The sequence below is a fragment of the Bombina bombina genome, chromosome 3, assembly GCF_027579735.1.
Source record: "Bombina bombina isolate aBomBom1 chromosome 3, aBomBom1.pri, whole genome shotgun sequence".
NCBI lineage: Eukaryota > Metazoa > Chordata > Amphibia > Anura > Bombinatoridae > Bombina > Bombina bombina.
The window spans coordinates 476,426,538-476,448,167 of record NC_069501.1 but is presented as its reverse complement, the minus strand read 5'-3'; the positions used below and the strand labels follow the sequence as shown (position 1 = coordinate 476,448,167).

Below are 21,630 nucleotides of genomic sequence, written 5' to 3'. Positions count from 1 at the left end.
TGAAAACAAAGGGAAAAAACCCAATAGGGGGCGCTACCATGAGATAATGTTTCAAAACATCAATATACCAATATACAAATATAAAATAAGACAATATATGGTATTAGTGTGTATGTGCGTGCTACTAGATACCAGAGTCCTAGTTCCTGGAAGAAAGCCAAGAACAAAGTCCTAGGTGATCAAATATGGTAGAAATATCCGTCATCTCAAAACCAGAGGCAGCACTCAATCTTCACCCTCCAAAGGTTAATATATCTAGAATCAAACACAAGGAAAGAGGCGCCGTATGTGTGAATCTGAAACGGCCAACATCAGATGGAAAACATGTGCAGGGTACTCACAATATGAAAAGGCACTCCAATGTGCCTATAGGAGCAGGCTGGTATTCACAGCAAACCAGCTGGCTGAACAGGCAATCCAGGATGACCAAAGTGTAAGACTCAGAATCTGGATCCAACGATATGGAGACAGGAGCTAGGTGCAAACAAAGGCACACCACTGTGTGAATCTGTAAAAGTACACTGATAAATTCACAATCTGTACAGGGTACTCACATTCTGTAGCGGCACTCAAATGTGCCAGTGGAAGCAGGCTGGTTTTCTCAGCAAACCAGCTGGCTGTATAAGGAGTAAAACAGGAGCCTCCACAGTCCTCCGAATAAAACAGGTAGCTCAGAAATAATCAATTTGGAATGAGGATATATGATTTAAAAAAGGTTTAATAAAGAATAAAAACAGTTAAAAATACATATATCACTCATGTGCAGTATATAAGTGACATGCAACGCGTTTCTCGGAATCAACCGTTTCCTCAGGCATGAATTCTAACACTGCACACATCTTATAAATACCTGAGCTTTATTTTTAACTGTTTTTATTCTTTATTAAACCTTTTTTAAATCATATATCCTCATTCCAAATTGATTATTTCTGAGCTACCTGTTTTATTCGGAGGACTGTGGAGGCTCCTGTTTTACTCCTTATAAAGCCAGCTGGTTTGCTGAGAAAACCAGCCTGCTTCCACTGGCACATTTGAGTGCCGCTACAGAATGTGAGTACCCTGTACAGATTGTGAATTTATCAGTGTACTTTTACAGATTCACACAGTGGTGTGCCTTTGTTTGCACCTAGCTCCTGTCTCCATATCGTTGGATCCAGATTCTGAGTCTTACACTTTGGTCATCCTGGATTGCCTGTTCAGCCAGCTGGTTTGCTGTGAATACCTGCTCCTATAGGCACATTGGAGTGCCTTTTCATATTGTGAGTACCCTGCACATGTTTTCCATCTGATGTTGGCCGTTTCAGATTCACACATACGGCGCCTCTTTCCTTGTGTTTAATATCAAAAATGGCATCACAGATAAAATTATTAGCATGTTGAAGAAGAATAATAATGTTATGAGAATCATGATCTGTTACTTGTTGCGCTAAAGTTTCCAACCAAAAAGTTGAAGCTGCAGCAACATCCGCCAAAGATATAGCAGGTCTAAGAAGATTACCTGAACACAAATAAGCTTTTCTTAGAAAGGATTCAATTTTCCTATCTAAAGGATCCTTAAAGGAAGTACCATCTGCCGTAGGAATAGTAGTACGTTTAGCAAGGGTAGAGATAGCCCCATCAACTTTAGGGATTTTGTCCCAAAACTCTAATCTGTCAGACGGCACAGGATATAATTGCTTAAAAAGTTTAGAAGGAGTAAATGAATTACCCAAATTATTCCATTCCCTGGAAATTACTTCAGAAATAGCACCAGGAACAGGAAAAACTTCTGGAATAACTACAGGAGATTTAAAGACCTTGTCTAAACGTTTAGATTTAGTATCAAGAGGACCAGAATCCTCAATTTCTAATGCAATTAGGACTTCTTTAAGTAAAGAACGAATAAATTCCATTTTAAATAAATATGAAGATTTATCAGCATCAACCTCTGAAACAGAATCCTCTGAACCAGAAGAATCATTAGAATCAGAATGATGATGTTCATTTAAAAATTCATCTGGATAAAGAGAAGTTTTAAAAGACTTTTTATGTTTACTAGAAGGAGGAATAACAGACATAGCCTTCTTAATAGATTCAGAAACAAAATCTCTTATGTTATCAGGAACACTCTGAACATTAGATGTTGATGGAACTGCAACAGGTAATGGTATTTTACTAAAGGAAATATTTTCTGCATTAACAAGTTTGTCATGACATTTAATACAAACAACAGCTGGAGGAACAGCTACCAAAAGTTTACAGCAGATACACTTAGCTTTGGTAGTTCCAGCACCAGGCAGCGATTTTCCTGAAGTATCTTCTGGCTCAGATGCAACATGAGACATCTTGCAATATGTAAGAGAAAAAACAACATATAAAGCAAAATTGATCCCATTCAGGAATGGGAAAAAATGCCAAAGAACAAGCTTCTAGCAACCAGAAGCAATGAAAAATGAGACTTAAATAATGTGGAGACAAAAGCGACGCCCATATTTCTTTAGCGCCAAATAAGACGCCCACATTATTTGGCGCCTAAATGCTTTTGGCGCCAAAAATGACGCCACATCCGGAACGCCGACATTTTTGGCGCAAAAGAACGTCAAAAAATGACGCAACTTCCGGCGACACGTATGACGCCGGAAACAGAAAAGATTTTTTGCGCCAAAAAAGTCTGCGCCAAGAATGACGCAATAAAATGAAGCATTTTCAGCCCCCGCGAGCCTAACAGCCCACAGGGAAAAAGTCAAATTTTTTAAGGTAAGAAAAAATGATTGATTCAAATGCATCATCCCAAATATGAAACTGACTGTCTGAAAATAAGGAATGTTGAACATCCTGAGTCAAGGCAAATAAACGTTTGAATACATATATTTAGAACTTTATAAAAAAAGCGCCCAACCATAGCTTAGAGTGTAACAGAAAATAAGACTTACTTACCCCAGGACACTCGTCTACATGTTTTAGAAAGCCAAACCAGTACTGAAACGAAAATCAGCAGAGGTAATGGTATATATATATATATATAAGAGTATATCGTCGATCTGAAAAGGGAGGTAAGAGATGAATCTCTACGACCGATAACAGAGAACCTATGAAATAGACCCCGTAGAAGGAGATCATTGCATTCAAATAGGCAATACTCTCCTCACATCCCTCTGACATTCACTGCACGCTGAGAGGAAAACCGGGCTCCAACCTGTTGCGGAGCGCATATCAACGTAGAATCTAGCACAAACTTACTTCACCACCTCCATAGGAGGCAAAGTTTGTAAAACTGATTTGTGGGTGTGGTGAGGGGTGTATTTGTAGGCATTTTGAGGTTTGGGAAACTTTGCCCCTCCTGGTAGGAATGTATATCCCATACGTCACTAGCTCATGGACTCTTGCTAATTACATGAAAGAAACACACATTTCTTATGTGAACTAGCACGTACATCAACAAGATCCTGGATAGGAAGTAATAGGAGTGCTCATATAGCTATAGATATATATATATAAGACCCATGACCATAAAAGGAACGCTAAAGATCTCTAAGTAGATGCAGGTCCACGCATAGTTTACCATAATGAAAGTACTTTAAGTTATTTCTTTCTCTTTGGGTAAAATTGTACTATTGTCATTGCCCCTTATAGCGTTTGAAACAGGCACAAAGCCATACCTCATTGATCATCGGTAGAAATTTCATTCCCACTTTAGCAGACCTCCCTTCTATTGTCTCTCTTTTCTCCATATACCATACTGCATTGCCAATGCCTAGCGTTTATCTGTTATAACAATTCAACCAATTTACTTGCTTATTTTATATGTTTTATTTTGAATCATATACTCTTTGTATTAAGCCATATAAAGACCCAAAAGAGGTATCTTATCCCCTTCCTTATACAGTACACCATTGCTAGTGGTCAAGGGTCCAAAAGCAGCCCAATCTGTTTTCTTAGCAGTCATACCTCAGCGAGAAAATCTGAGGTTTATGGTACATTTATATGACATACCTTTGCTTCCTTTACAACAAGTTTTCATATGTATTGGACTATTTCTATGTAATATGTATGCAATGTTCACTATCCTTATATTTTGTTTGTTTGAGAACCTCAATAAAATAGAAAAGAAAAAAAAAACATAATTTATGTAAGAACTTACCTGATAAATTCATTTCTTTCATATTAACAAGAGTCCATGAGCTAGTGACGTATGGGATATACATTCCTACCAGGAGGGGCAAAGTTTCCCAAACCTTAAAATGCCTATAAATACACCCCTCACCACACCCACAAATCAGTTTAACGAATAGCCAAGAAGTGGGGTGATAAGAAAAAAAGTGCGAAGCATATAAAATAAGGAATTGGAATAATTGTGCTTTATACAAAAAAATCATAACCACCACAAAAAAGGGTGGGCCTCATGTTAATATGAAAGAAATGAATTTATCAGGTAAGTTCTTACATAAATTATGTTTTCTTTCATGTAATTAACAAGAGTCCATGAGCTAGTGACGTATGGGATAATGACTACCCAAGATGTGGATCTTTCCACACAAGAGTCACTAGAGAGGGAGGGATAAAATAAAGACAGCCAATTCCTGCTGAAAATAATCCACACCCAAAATAAAGTTTAACAAAAAACATAAGCAGAAGATTCAAACTGAAACCGCTGCCTGAAGAACTTTTCTACCAAAAACTGCTTCAGAAGAAGAAAATACATCAAAATGGTAGAATTTAGTAAAAGTATGCAAAGAGGACCAAGTTGCTGCTTTGCAGATCTGGTCAACCGAAGCTTCATTCCTAAACGCCCAGGAAGTAGATACTGACCTAGTAGAATGAGCTGTAATTCTTTGAGGCGGAATTTTACCCGACTCAACATAGGCAAGATGAATTAAAGATTTCAACCAAGATGCCAAAGAAATGGCAGAAGCTTTCTGGCCTTTCCTAGAACCGGAAAAGATAACAAATAGACTAGAAGTCTTACGGAAAGATTTCGTAGCTTCAACATAATATTTCAAAGCTCTAACAACATCCAAAGAATGCAATGATTTCTCCTTAGAATTCTTAGGATTAGGACATAATGAAGGAACCACAATTTCTCTACTAATGTTGTTGGAATTCACAACTTTAGGTAAAAATTCAAAAGAAGTTCGCAACACCGCCTTATCCTGATGAAAAATCAGAAAAGGAGACTCACACGAAAGAGCAGATAATTCAGAAACTCTTCTAGCAGAAGAGATGGCCAAAAGGAACAAAACTTTCTAAGAAAGTAATTTAATGTCCAATGAATGCATAGGTTCAAACGGAGGAGCTTGAAGAGCTCCCAGAACCAAATTCAAACTCCAAGGAGGAGAAATTGACTTAATGACAGGTTTTATACGAACCAAAGCTTGTACAAAACAATGAATATCAGGAAGAATAGCAATCTTTCTGTGAAAAAGAACAGAAAGAGCGGAGATTTGTCCTTTCAAAGAACTTGCGGACAAACCCTTATCTAAACCATCCTGAAGAAACTGTAAAATTCTCGGTATTCTAAAAGAATGCCAAGAAAAATGATGAGAAAGACACCAAGAAATATAAGTCTTCCAGACTCTATAATATATCTCTCGAGATACAGATTTACGAGCCTGTAACATAGTATTAATCACGGAGTCAGAGAAACCTCTATGACCAAGAATCAAGCGTTCAATCTCCATACCTTTAAATTTAAGGATTTCAGATCCGGATGGAAAAAAGGACCTTGTGACAGAAGGTCTGGTCTTAACGGAAGAGTCCATGGCTGGCAAGATGCCATCCGGACAAGATCCGCATACCAAAACCTGTGAGGCCATGCCGGAGCTATTAGCAGAACAAACGAGCATTCCCTCAGAATCTTGGAGATTACTCTTGGAAGAAGAACTAGAGGCGGAAAGATATAGGCAGGATGATACTTCCAAGGAAGTGATAATGCATCCACTGCCTCCGCCTGAGGATCCCGGGATCTGGACAGATACCTGGGAAGTTTCTTGTTTAGATGAGAGGCCATCAGATCTATCTCTGGAAGCCCCCACAATTGAACAATCTGAAGAAATACCTCTGGGTGAAGAGACCATTCGCCCGGATGCAACGTTTGGCGACTGAGATAATCCGCTTCCCAATTGTCTACACCTGGGATATGAACCGCAGAGATTAGACAGGAGCTGGATTCCGCCCAAACCAAAATTCGAGATACTTCTTTCATAGCCAGAGGACTGTGAGTCCCTCCTTGATGATTGATGTATGCCACAGTTGTGACATTGTCTGTCTGAAAACAAATGAACGATTCTCTCTTCAGAAGAGGCCAAAACTGAAGAGCTCTGAAAACTGCACGGAGTTCCAAGATATTGATCGGTAATCTCACCTCCTGAGATTCCCAAACTCCTTGTGCCGTCAGAGATCCCCACACAGCTCCCCAACCTGTGAGACTTGCATCTGTTGAAATTACAGTCCAGGTCGGAAGAACAAAAGAAGCCCCCTGAATTAAACGATGGTGATCTGTCCACCACGTTAGAGAGTGCCGAACAATCGGTTTTAAAGATATTAATTGATATATCTTCGTGTAATCCCTGCACCATTGGTTCAGCATACAGAGCTGAAGAGGTCGCATGTGAAAACGAGCAAAGGGGATCGCGTCCGATGCAGCAGTCATAAGACCTAGAATTTCCATGCATAAGGCTACCGAAGGGAATGATTGAGACTGAAGGTTTCGACAGGCTGTAATCAATTTTAGACGTCTCTTGTCTGTTAAAGACAAAGTCATGGACACTGAATCTATCTGGAAACCCAGAAAGGTTACCCTTGTTTGAGGAATCAAAGAACTTTTTGGTAAATTGATCCTCCAACCATGATCTTGAAGAAACAACACAAGTCGATTCGTATGAGACTCTGCTAAATGTAAAGACGGAGCAAGTACCAAGATATCGTCCAAATAAGGAAATACCACAATACCCTGTTCTCTGATTACAGACAGAAGGGCACCGAGAATCTTTGTGAAAATTCTTGGAGCTGTAGCAAGGCCAAACGGTAGAGCCACAAATTGGTAATGCTTGTCTAGAAAAGAGAATCTCAGGAACTGATAATGATCTGGATGAATTGGAATATGCAGATATGCATCCTGTAAATCTATTGTGGACATATAATTCCCTTGCTGAACAAAAGGCAATATAGTCCTTACAGTTACCATCTTGAACGTTGGTATCCTTACATAACGATTCAATAATTTTAGATCCAGAACTGGTCTGAAGGAATTCTCCTTCTTTGGTACAATGAAGAGATTTGAATAAAACCCCATCCCCTGTTCCGGAACTGGAACTGGCATAATTACTCCAGCCAACTCTAGATCTGAAACACAATTCAGAAATGCTTGAGCTTTCACTGGATTTACTGGGACATGGGAAAGAAAAAATCTCTTTGCAGGAGGTCTCATCTTGAAACCAATTCTGTACCCTTCTGAAACAATGTTCTGAATCCAAAGATTGTGAACAGAATTGATCCAAATTTCTTTGAAAAAACGTAACCTGCCCCCTACCAGCTGAACTGGAATGAGGGCCGTACCTTCATGTGAACTTAGAAGCAGGCTTTGCCTTTCTAGCAGGCTTGGATTTATTCCAGACTGGAGATGGTTTCCAAACTGAAACTGCTCCTGAGGACGAAGGATCAGGCTTTTGTTCTTTGTTGAAACGAAAGGAACGAAAACGATTGTTAGCCCTGTTTTTACCTTTAGACTTTTTATCCTGTGGTAAAAAAGTTCCTTTCCCACCAGTAACAGTTGAAATAATAGAATCCAACTGAGAACCAAATAATTTGTTTCCCTGGAAAGAAATGGAAAGTAGAGTTGATTTAGAAGCCATATCAGCATTCCAAGTCTTAAGCCATAAAGCTCTTCTGGCTAAGATAGCCAGAGACATAAATCTAACATCAACTCTAATAATATCAAAAATGGCATCACAGATGAAATTATTAGCATGCTGGAGAAGAATAATAATATCATGAGAATCACGATTTGTTACTTGTTGCGCTAGAGTTTCCAACCAAAAAGTTGAAGCTGCAGCAACATCAGCCAATGATATAGCAGGTCTAAGAAGATTACCTGAACATAGATAAGCTTTTCTTAGAAAAGATTCAATTTTTCTATCTAAAGGATCTTTAAACGAGGTACCATCTGACGTAGGAATGGTAGTACGTTTAGCAAGGGTAGAAATAGCCCCATCAACTTTAGGGATTTTGTCCCAAAATTCTAACCTGTCAGGCGGAACAGGATATAATTGCTTAAAACGTTTAGAAGGAGTAAATGAATTACCCAATTTATCCCATTCCTTAGCAATTACTGCAGAAATAGCATTAGGAACAGGAAAGACTTCTGGAATAACCGCAGGAGCTTTAAAAACCTTATCCAAACGTATAGAATTAGTATCAAGAGGACTAGAATCCTCTATTTCTAAAGCAATTAGTACTTCTTTAAGTAAAGAGCGAATAAATTCCATCTTAAATAAATATGAAGATTTATCAGCATCAATCTCTGAGACAGAATCCTCTGAACCAGAAGAGTCCAAAGAATCAGAATGATGGTGTTCATTTAAAAATTCATCTGTAGAGAGAGAAGATTTAAAAGACTTTTTACGTTTACTAGAAGGAGAAATAACAGACAAAGCCTTCTTTATGGATTCAGAAACAAAATCTCTTATGTTATCAGGAACATTCTGCACCTTAGATGTTGAGGGAACTGCAACAGGCAATGGTACATCACTAAAGGAAATATTATCTGCTTTAACAAGTTTGTCATGACAATTATTACAAACAACAGCTGGAGGAATAGCTACCAAAAGTTTACAGCAGATACACTTAGCTTTGGTAGATCCAGCAGGCAGTGGTTTTCCTGTAGTATCTTCTGGCTCAGATGCAACGTGAGACATCTTGCAATATGTAAGAGAAAAAACAACATATAAAGCAAAATAGATCAAATTCCTTATAAGACAGTTTCAGGAATGGGAAAAAAATGCCAAACATCAAGCTTCTAGCAACCAGAAGCAAATGAAAAATGAGACTGAAATAATGTGGAGACAAAAGCGACGCCCATATTTTTTGGCGCCAAATAAGACGCCCACATTATTTGGCGCCTAAATGCTTTTGGCGCCAAAAATGACGCCACATCCGGAACGCCGACATTTTTGGCGCAAAATAACGTCAAAAATGACGCAACTTCCGGCGACACGTATGACGCCGGAAACGGAAAAGAATTTTTGCGCCAAAAAAGTCCGCGCCAAGAATGACACAATAAAATGAAGCATTTTCAGCCCCCGCGAGCCTAACAGCCCACAGGGAAAAAAGTCAAATTTTTGAGGTAAGAAAAAATATGATAATTTAAAGCATAATCCCAAATATGAAACTGACTGTCTGGAAATAAGGAAAGTTGAACATTCTGAGTCAAGGCAAATAAATGTTTGAATACATATATTTAGAACTTTATAAATAAAGTGCCCAACCATAGCTTAGAGTGTCACAGAAAATAAGACTTACTTACCCCAGGACACTCATCTACATGTTTGTAGAAAGCCAAACCAGTACTGAAACGAGAATCAGTAGAGGAAATGGTAAATATAAGAGTATATCGTCGATCTGAAAAGGGAGGTAAGAGATGAATCTCTACGACCGATAACAGAGAACCTTATGAAATAGACCCCGTAGAAGGAGATCACTGCATTCAATAGGCAATACTCTCCTCACATCCCTCTGACATTCACTGCACGCTGAGAGGAAAACCGGGCTCCAACTTGCTGCGGAGCGCATATCAACGTAGAATCTAGCACAAACTTACTTCACCACCTCCCTTGGAGGCAAAGTTTGTAAAACTGATTTGTGGGTGTGGTGAGGGGTGTATTTATAGGCATTTTAAGGTTTGGGAAACTTTGCCCCTCCTGGTAGGAATGTATATCCCATACGTCACTAGCTCATGGACTCTTGTTAATTACATGAAAGAAAAGACAAATGCAATAGCCATTAATCTGAATTTTAAACGAGTAGTAGATTTTTCGATCTGAAACATTTAAAGTTTCTTTCAATTTGCACTGTACAAACAACCCTGCTATAGAACTACGAACCATCACAACCACCAGAATCATCTGTGAGCAATTACAGATTAGAAATGAACTAAACCGGGTTCTGGCTTTTCCGGGAAGAGGCGGAGCAAGTATGCTGCTTGCACATGGGCGCCTCTTCGCTGAGCTCCCACTATCAGCTCCTTTTGGCGCAGTGATCCATGGCCGCTAGCTTGCGGTGTGGATTATTAGGCTCTGAAACGCTACGGAAGACCCGCTTACAAGAAGGCTCCTGCAGAGGGAGCGACCACATGACCTCCGGAGAACCACCCGCTAGGGAGACTTGGCTGGAGTTGTGACGAGCACGGAAGATGCCGGAGATGCCGCAGATGGGGAGAGGCTGAAAACATCTGTGATAGCGCCCCAACATAGGCGAGTAGCTGATCAAACTTTCCTTTCCATTCCATGCTGGCTGGCGCTGGAAGAGCATGTTCGGACTGCTGCCGCAGAAACGGAGATCATTAGGAGCCACAGCAGCCAGGGGCTCCTGCAGGTATTTGTAGTTACTTGTTCGTTTCCCCTTGTGTGGCTCTGAAGCACATGCCGGTAATCCTTTGTGGGCTGGCCCCAGTGTTGGGCTTGTCTCTGAATTTCTTGTGGGGCACTACGGCCTACTAATACATACTGCAGTCCTACCTATTAGTTAAGGAGATCTCTACAATAAATGGGGACAGAAGCATGCAGATGCCCTACAGCTTGCCTGATATACTATTAAATTGCTCAAATAATATTGGGGAACATCATTAGTTGTGACTACAACTAATAATAAAACTCCCATAATTCTTCAGGTAGGAGTATTGCTCTGGAAAGCTCCCATAACCCACGGGTAGGAGCGGAGAATCTATTGGAAGGAGAATTTGCTTATAATCATTTGAGTCAATTTATAGCTACTACTTGAGCGAAGTCACAAGTATCTGCATTGTTCTTATTTTACTGATATTTCATCCTATAATTCTACTAAGTATTCTAGTCTTGCTCCCATAATCCTTGGGTTGGAGCTTAAAAGGAAAGATATCCCGCAAAACTGGGATTGTCTAAAGTACTGGATGCCCAGAAACATATGATTTAAATTATAAGAGTGATGAACTGGAAACGTTACCTTTAAATAAATATACCTATGTGCAAGTCTTTATTCATATGCTTTAATATTATATAAATATAGTTGTGATTAAAACTTAATAAATCAGTAATTATATTCCGTATAAAGTGATGTATTCCTTTATCAAGTAAGGATATACATTGGATGTCATTCAGGTATTAAAGTAAAGATCTAGTACAAAATCTGTAGATTAGCCCTTTTATTCAATAGAACAATAGTATCTTTTTGGGCAATAAGGAATAATAAGTAATATATATCTGTTAATAGTAGAACTTGATATGCTTGTGTTAAACACAGGTTTGGCTAGATACTGAAGTGTTTTTTTTTGGCTTAAATTATAAATTACATGAAAATTCACTAAGGGTGGATCCGACTTTACTAAAAAGGTACAAACTGCTGAAATTCGTTAAAAGAAGTGAGTAAAATTTGTGCAGGAATTGTCCCTTAAAGAGATTCGCCCAGTCTAATAATCTATAGTACTTAGTTAAAAGTATATCAATACTGATGTTTCACCGTTCATTTGCCATATATAATTTGTGAGGACAGTTAATTTTGTAAGTTAAATGTGGAATTTGGCTTGTTTTTGGTTTAATATAGAACTATGCAGGCTTTGAACTATTAATGGTGCTTTAAATAAACCAAAGGTTAATTATAGCCTGAAGTAGGTTTGGAGATAAGGCAATAAGCACTTTCACCTCACATACTTTTTTTTTTTTTTAACATTGATATTCACACTCACTAAACTACCATAATTACTCTGCAATGAATAAGCTAATTGGTAGCTATATAGAATAGATACACATTACCCCCCCCCCCCTCTTTCACACCTTTCCTAATTTCTTTATTTAATAGAGTTATGCGTACACTTAATATCTTGCACTGAGTTATTCACGTGTTCCCTACTTGTTAATATATTTTGATGGAAAGATGCATGTCTCCATCCAAAGTGAACTCCCCAGCCATGCCTCCAAGACATAGAGACAAGAAAAACACCATTAAAAAGTACAGAATCAAGCCCAGATTCTCCACAATTAGGCACTATGACCCAACTCACTATAAATAATGCATCGGACATAGTTATACAAATATCTAAAATGTTCTCCTCTCAATTAAACTCTCTAAAATTAGAGATCAAACAAGATATTAATTCATTATCTAATGAAGTCAGACAATTTACTTCCAGATTAGACGAGATATAAACTAGGGTCTCGGACCTAGAAGACAGATTGACTCAGAACAAACTAATTCATTATTACAAACAAATACAGACAATATGCAAAAAAAGTTAGAAGATCTTGAAGACCGGGCACGTCGTAACAACATAAGAATGATAGGCCTTCCCGAGTCCACTGAATTCAAAGATTTAGTGCATTTTATTACTAGTACTCTCCCAAATCTGTTGAATATGTATCCGGATACGCAACCCATACAAAGAGAGAGAATACATAGGACTGGGATTAATCGTAGGAACACTGATGGCACTCTACAACCCAGACCCATAATTGTTACATTTTTAAAATTTACAGACAAAGTTAACATGCTGAGAAACTACAGGAAAGTGAGCCCAGTGCTCATAGCACACAATAAAATAATGTTATTTCAGGATTTCTTGGATGAAACTTTGGCAAAAAGAAGATTAATGTCTCCTTTTTGCACAAAACTGATTAAAGTAAATTATAATGTACGGTTAACGTACCCAGCTAAATTAATACTGTTAATAGATGGAGAATCTAAGGTGTTAGATACCCCTCAAGAAGCTAAAGCATTCTGTAAAGATAAGGGCATTGATTAAGATAAAGGCATAGTCTAAAAAAAGTGTATATTATACACTCCCCAGGCAGGGAATGTGGTTATAAGTATATGTTTTGTGTTCGAGGATGTTATTTAGTCTTATTCTTAGAATTGTAAATGGAATGGTTCTGTTTAGTATTATCTTGTCGAAGTATACTAAACAACAACAAATATTAATATGCAATAAAGTAGCCAGAGACAAACCAGTGACAAACCAGAATATGGCATTGGTACCCACTTCGAGGAATTCCACGAAAAAAGTGTGGACGGCCTAAAAATTAAAGCCATTGAACACATTCCATACAGAGTAGGAGAAAATAGGTTACTCCAGTTAAGAAAGAGAGAAACATACTGGATTCACAAATTAAAAACCAGGAAACCATATGGCCTAAACACTGATATAGATCTAGCAGCCTTCCTTTAATACAATAAATAATAATAAAAATACCAAGGATTTCATTACATTTTTATTCCTATTGATTTCTTTTTTATAAATATGTATAAACATAATTATATATACATACATATCCCTACATGTTCATTCATATTTTAATTCATTTTTTCATACATATTTTAATACTTTTACATAAAAAATTTTAAAAAAAATTTTATAAATTTTTTTTATGATTGCAAATATCCCCTTCATAACTACGGATTGTCCACTGTTTCAATTTTTATACATTTTATATTTCCATTTTTTGTTTTATTCCCCTTTATCTACAATTGCCGTGTATATACACAAAATATACAAAAAATACACATCGGATTAATTAGATCATTATATGCCTCCCCCTTTTTTGTACCAGATAGCTTGAGGCTATTTAAGGGTACCCAGGATGCCACTAGATTCACTAGCCTCTGATGAAGTGAGCTGATACGCTCACGAAACGCGTAAGGCACGTGACGCACGTTCGTGACGTCACTTCCGGAATTCCGAATTACAAACCGAGACCGAGCTGCACCGGGCAGCGCTGGTGGTCTCAGCCGTTTTTTTCCATTTCCGAACCCTAGGACCCCAACATTTGGGCACCCTCCCTCAGCATTATTTTTAAGTAAGTAAATCTGCCACCTAAACGGCACCATATTCGCTTTGTGGCTATTCATTTACCCCCTTTTTTCTATTTGGCTATACAATAAGCGATTTATGTATTTTACCCATTTTTGTATACCCCCCTTTTTTATATATATGTGTTTTTAAAAGTCTTATATATTTTTAAGAGTATAATAATAAATCATATTTGCTTTTAATTCTCTTGCTCATTTTTTCATAATCACGCATATATTTATATATTTTTTTACGCTTATATCCTTTTTTCAAAATGTTTTGTTTCTTGTTTATCAGCTTATATTAAATAGGAACTTCCTTCCTCTTTACCCTCTGTCCACTTATACAGTGTGGTAAGAATTGGAGGTTCCCACAAGCAGCCTCCGGTTGACATTAGGAGATATTAATATACACATTAATATACACATTAATATCCCTTTGGGGTGCATATTTGTTTTGTCTCCCATACATGCGCTTTGGTGTTTACACACACCATCCATTTCCATCCGTCGTTGATTGCTGTTCCCTGTGATCCAACAGGTGAGCATTTATTATTGTTTATATTCTCCTTATATTGCCCTTATTCATTTGGGAATATTCCCATTTCTGTTTTCCTCTCTCCCATTTTTGCCTGTGAGGAACATCTTCTGCAAGCGCTATTAGAAAACACTCTCTATTACAATTCTCACAATTTTAGTCTGATTCAGGAGGAATGAGACATCACTAATAGCAGCAGGCACTGGACATCCTCTAAGGGCATTTCACTGCAATACTACTATTACTCTTGTTGTGGCGCAACTACCCAAAACCCTCACCATTCGCCTATATATATATATATATATATATATATATATATATATATATATATATATATATATATTTTTTTTTTTTTAAGACTAGTATATTTTATGATTATTTGTACGGTGCAGTAACCGGGGTGTTTTTTTTCCCCCTCTCTTTCCAGTAATTTATTGACTATTTCCATATATTCGATGCAAATGAGTAAGAATCTAAATACACTGCTGTGGAATTGCCTCCATTGTAGCAAGTCATTGGCGAATTGTATATGCTTGCTGTAAATGAGTGAGAATTTAAATATATCAATATGGAATTGCCCTCCCTGTAGTGATCCACTGGCGGAGTTTATATATTTGTTGTTAATGACTGAGAATTCAAATATATGGTTATGGAATGGGCCGCCTTATAGTGAATTGATCATAGATTTCACGGCTGAATTCTATAGGCTGGGGGTAGATGAGTGAGAACTTAATAGTGTCATGGAATGTGGGTGGAATTTCATCCCCAATAAAATGAAAAACCATAATTAAACTTTTAGGTTCCCACAAACCTGATATAGTTTTGTTGCAAGAGACACATCTACAAGAAAATAATTTGTTTCCCTGGAAAGAAATGGAAAGTAGAGTTGATTTAGAAGCCATATCAGCATTCCAAGTCTTAAGCCATAAAGCTCTTCTGGCTAAGATAGCCAGAGACATAAATCTAACATCAACTCTAATAATATCAAAAATGGCATCACAGATGAAATTATTAGCATGCTGGAGAAGAATAATAATATCATGAGAATCACGATTTGTTACTTGTTGCGCTAGAGTTTCCAACCAAAAAGTTGAAGCTGCAGCAACATCAGCCAATGATATAGCAGGTCTAAGAAGATTACCTGAACATAGATAAGCTTTTCTTAGAAAAGATTCAATTTTTCTATCTAAAGGATCTTTAAACGAGGTACCATCTGACGTAGGAATGGTAGTACGTTTAGCAAGGGTAGAAATAGCCCCATCAACTTTAGGGATTTTGTCCCAAAATTCTAACCTGTCAGGCGGAACAGGATATAATTGCTTAAAACGTTTAGAAGGAGTAAATGAATTACCCAATTTATCCCATTCCTTAGCAATTACTGCAGAAATAGCATTAGGAACAGGAAAGACTTCTGGAATAACCGCAGGAGCTTTAAAAACCTTATCCAAACGTATAGAATTAGTATCAAGAGGACTAGAATCCTCTATTTCTAAAGCAATTAGTACTTCTTTAAGTAAAGAGCGAATAAATTCCATCTTAAATAAATATGAAGATTTATCAGCATCAATCTCTGAGACAGAATCCTCTGAACCAGAAGAGTCCAAAGAATCAGAATGATGGTGTTCATTTAAAAATTCATCTGTAGAGAGAGAAGATTTAAAAGACTTTTTACGTTTACTAGAAGGAGAAATAACAGACAAAGCCTTCTTTATGGATTCAGAAACAAAATCTCTTATGTTATCAGGAACATTCTGCACCTTAGATGTTGAGGGAACTGCAACAGGCAATGGTACATCACTAAAGGAAATATCTGCTTTAACAAGTTTGTCATGACAATTATTACAAACAACAGCTGGAGGAATAGCTACCAAAAGTTTACAGCAGATACACTTAGCTTTGGTAGATCCAGCAGGCAGTGGTTTTCCTGTAGTATCTTCTGGCTCAGATGCAACGTGAGACATCTTGCAATATGTAAGAGAAAAAACAACATATAAAGCAAAATAGATCAAATTCCTTATAAGACAGTTTCAGGAATGGGAAAAAAATGCCAAACATCAAGCTTCTAGCAACCAGAAGCAAATGAAAAATGAGACTGAAATAATGTGGAGACAAAAGCGACGCCCATATTTTTTGGCGCCAAATAAGACGCCCACATTATTTGGCGCCTAAATGCTTTTGGCGCCAAAAATGACGCCACATCCGGAACGCCGACATTTTTGGCGCAAAATAACGTCAAAAATGACGCAACTTCCGGCGACACGTATGACGCCGGAAACGGAAAAGAATTTTTGCGCCAAAAAAGTCCGCGCCAAGAATGACACAATAAAATGAAGCATTTTCAGCCCCCGCGAGCCTAACAGCCCACAGGGAAAAAAGTCAAATTTTTGAGGTAAGAAAAAATATGATAATTTAAAGCATAATCCCAAATATGAAACTGACTGTCTGGAAATAAGGAAAGTTGAACATTCTGAGTCAAGGCAAATAAATGTTTGAATACATATATTTAGAACTTTATAAATAAAGTGCCCAACCATAGCTTAGAGTGTCACAGAAAATAAGACTTACTTACCCCAGGACACTCATCTACATGTTTGTAGAAAGCCAAACCAGTACTGAAACGAGAATCAGTAGAGGAAATGGTAAATATAAGAGTATATCGTCGATCTGAAAAGGGAGGTAAGAGATGAATCTCTACGACCGATAACAGAGAACCTTATGAAATAGACCCCGTAGAAGGAGATCACTGCATTCAATAGGCAATACTCTCCTCACATCCCTCTGACATTCACTGCACGCTGAGAGGAAAACCGGGCTCCAACTTGCTGCGGAGCGCATATCAACGTAGAATCTAGCACAAACTTACTTCACCACCTCCCTTGGAGGCAAAGTTTGTAAAACTGATTTGTGGGTGTGGTGAGGGGTGTATTTATAGGCATTTTAAGGTTTGGGAAACTTTGCCCCTCCTGGTAGGAATGTATATCCCATACGTCACTAGCTCATGGACTCTTGTTAATTACATGAAAGAAAAGACAAATGCAATAGCCATTAATCTGAATTTTAAACGAGTAGTAGATTTTTCGATCTGAAACATTTAAAGTTTCTTTCAATTTGCACTGTACAAACAACCCTGCTATAGAACTACGAACCATCACAACCACCAGAATCATCTGTGAGCAATTACAGATTAGAAATGAACTAAACCGGGTTCTGGCTTTTCCGGGAAGAGGCGGAGCAAGTATGCTGCTTGCACATGGGCGCCTCTTCGCTGAGCTCCCACTATCAGCTCCTTTTGGCGCAGTGATCCATGGCCGCTAGCTTGCGGTGTGGATTATTAGGCTCTGAAACGCTACGGAAGACCCGCTTACAAGAAGGCTCCTGCAGAGGGAGCGACCACATGACCTCCGGAGAACCACCCGCTAGGGAGACTTGGCTGGAGTTGTGACGAGCACGGAAGATGCCGGAGATGCCGCAGATGGGGAGAGGCTGAAAACATCTGTGATAGCGCCCCAACATAGGCGAGTAGCTGATCAAACTTTCCTTTCCATTCCATGCTGGCTGGCGCTGGAAGAGCATGTTCGGACTGCTGCCGCAGAAACGGAGATCATTAGGAGCCACAGCAGCCAGGGGCTCCTGCAGGTATTTGTAGTTACTTGTTCGTTTCCCCTTGTGTGGCTCTGAAGCACATGCCGGTAATCCTTTGTGGGCTGGCCCCAGTGTTGGGCTTGTCTCTGAATTTCTTGTGGGGCACTACGGCCTACTAATACATACTGCAGTCCTACCTATTAGTTAAGGAGATCTCTACAATAAATGGGGACAGAAGCATGCAGATGCCCTACAGCTTGCCTGATATACTATTAAATTGCTCAAATAATATTGGGGAACATCATTAGTTGTGACTACAACTAATAATAAAACTCCCATAATTCTTCAGGTAGGAGTATTGCTCTGGAAAGCTCCCATAACCCACGGGTAGGAGCGGAGAATCTATTGGAAGGAGAATTTGCTTATAATCATTTGAGTCAATTTATAGCTACTACTTGAGCGAAGTCACAAGTATCTGCATTGTTCTTATTTTACTGATATTTCATCCTATAATTCTACTAAGTATTCTAGTCTTGCTCCCATAATCCTTGGGTTGGAGCTTAAAAGGAAAGATATCCCGCAAAACTGGGATTGTCTAAAGTACTGGATGCCCAGAAACATATGATTTAAATTATAAGAGTGATGAACTGGAAACGTTACCTTTAAATAAATATACCTATGTGCAAGTCTTTATTCATATGCTTTAATATTATATAAATATAGTTGTGATTAAAACTTAATAAATCAGTAATTATATTCCGTATAAAGTGATGTATTCCTTTATCAAGTAAGGATATACATTGGATGTCATTCAGGTATTAAAGTAAAGATCTAGTACAAAATCTGTAGATTAGCCCTTTTATTCAATAGAACAATAGTATCTTTTTGGGCAATAAGGAATAATAAGTAATATATATCTGTTAATAGTAGAACTTGATATGCTTGTGTTAAACACAGGTTTGGCTAGATACTGAAGTGTTTTTTTTTGGCTTAAATTATAAATTACATGAAAATTCACTAAGGGTGGATCCGACTTTACTAAAAAGGTACAAACTGCTGAAATTCGTTAAAAGAAGTGAGTAAAATTTGTGCAGGAATTGTCCCTTAAAGAGATTCGCCCAGTCTAATAATCTATAGTACTTAGTTAAAAGTATATCAATACTGATGTTTCACCGTTCATTTGCCATATATAATTTGTGAGGACAGTTAATTTTGTAAGTTAAATGTGGAATTTGGCTTGTTTTTGGTTTAATATAGAACTATGCAGGCTTTGAACTATTAATGGTGCTTTAAATAAACCAAAGGTTAATTATAGCCTGAAGTAGGTTTGGAGATAAGGCAATAAGCACTTTCACCTCACATACTTTTTTTTTTTTTTAACATTGATATTCACACTCACTAAACTACCATAATTACTCTGCAATGAATAAGCTAATTGGTAGCTATATAGAATAGATACACATTACCCCCCCCCTCTTTCACACCTTTCCTAATTTCTTTATTTAATAGAGTTATGCGTACACTTAATATCTTGCACTGAGTTATTCACGTGTTCCCTACTTGTTAATATATTTTGATGGAAAGATGCATGTCTCCATCCAAAGTGAACTCCCCAGCCATGCCTCCAAGACATAGAGACAAGAAAAACACCATTAAAAAGTACAGAATCAAGCCCAGATTCTCCACAATTAGGCACTATGACCCAACTCACTATAAATAATGCATCGGACATAGTTATACAAATATCTAAAATGTTCTCCTCTCAATTAAACTCTCTAAAATTAGAGATCAAACAAGATATTAATTCATTATCTAATGAAGTCAGACAATTTACTTCCAGATTAGACGAGATATAAACTAGGGTCTCGGACCTAGAAGACAGATTGACTCAGAACAAACTAATTCATTATTACAAACAAATACAGACAATATGCAAAAAAAGTTAGAAGATCTTGAAGACCGGGCACGTCGTAACAACATAAGAATGATAGGCCTTCCCGAGTCCACTGAATTCAAAGATTTAGTGCATTTTATTACTAGTACTCTCCCAAATCTGTTGAATATGTATCCGGATACGCAACCCATACAAAGAGAGAGAATACATAGGACTGGGATTAATCGTAGGAACACTGATGGCACTCTACAACCCAGACCCATAATTGTTACATTTTTAAAATTTACAGACAAAGTTAACATGCTGAGAAACTACAGGAAAGTGAGCCCAGTGCTCATAGCACACAATAAAATAATGTTATTTCAGGATTTCTTGGATGAAACTTTGGCAAAAAGAAGATTAATGTCTCCTTTTTGCACAAAACTGATTAAAGTAAATTATAATGTACGGTTAACGTACCCAGCTAAATTAATACTGTTAATAGATGGAGAATCTAAGGTGTTAGATACCCCTCAAGAAGCTAAAGCATTCTGTAAAGATAAGGGCATTGATTAAGATAAAGGCATAGTCTAAAAAAAGTGTATATTATACACTCCCCAGGCAGGGAATGTGGTTATAAGTATATGTTTTGTGTTCGAGGATGTTATTTAGTCTTATTCTTAGAATTGTAAATGGAATGGTTCTGTTTAGTATTATCTTGTCGAAGTATACTAAACAACAACAAATATTAATATGCAATAAAGTAGCCAGAGACAAACCAGTGACAAACCAGAATATGGCATTGGTACCCACTTCGAGGAATTCCACGAAAAAAGTGTGGACGGCCTAAAAATTAAAGCCATTGAACACATTCCATACAGAGTAGGAGAAAATAGGTTACTCCAGTTAAGAAAGAGAGAAACATACTGGATTCACAAATTAAAAACCAGGAAACCATATGGCCTAAACACTGATATAGATCTAGCAGCCTTCCTTTAATACAATAAATAATAATAAAAATACCAAGGATTTCATTACATTTTTATTCCTATTGATTTCTTTTTTATAAATATGTATAAACATAATTATATATACATACATATCCCTACATGTTCATTCATATTTTAATTCATTTTTTCATACATATTTTAATACTTTTACATAAAAAAATTTAAAAAAAATTTTATAAATTTTTTTTATGATTGCAAATATCCCCTTCATAACTACGGATTGTCCACTGTTTCAATTTTTATACATTTTATATTTCCATTTTTTGTTTTATTCCCCTTTATCTACAATTGCCGTGTATATACACAAAATATACAAAAAATACACATCGGATTAATTAGATCATTATATGCCTCCCCCTTTTTTGTACCAGATAGCTTGAGGCTATTTAAGGGTACCCAGGATGCCACTAGATTCACTAGCCTCTGATGAAGTGAGCTGATACGCTCACGAAACGCGTAAGGCACGTGACGCACGTTCGTGACGTCACTTCCGGAATTCCGAATTACAAACCGAGACCGAGCTGCACCGGGCAGCGCTGGTGGTCTCAGCCGTTTTTTTTCCATTTCCGAACCCTAGGACCCCAACATTTGGGCACCCTCCCTCAGCATTATTTTTAAGT

General features: G+C 37.6%; 1 protein-coding gene across 1 annotated transcript in view; it reads right to left on the bottom strand.

Annotated features, from left to right (window-relative positions):
• ILRUN (inflammation and lipid regulator with UBA-like and NBR1-like domains) overlaps positions 1-21,630 on the bottom strand; it is a 102,139-nt gene that overhangs the window by 31,494 nt on the left and 49,015 nt on the right. The gene's annotated exons all lie outside the window — the stretch shown is intronic.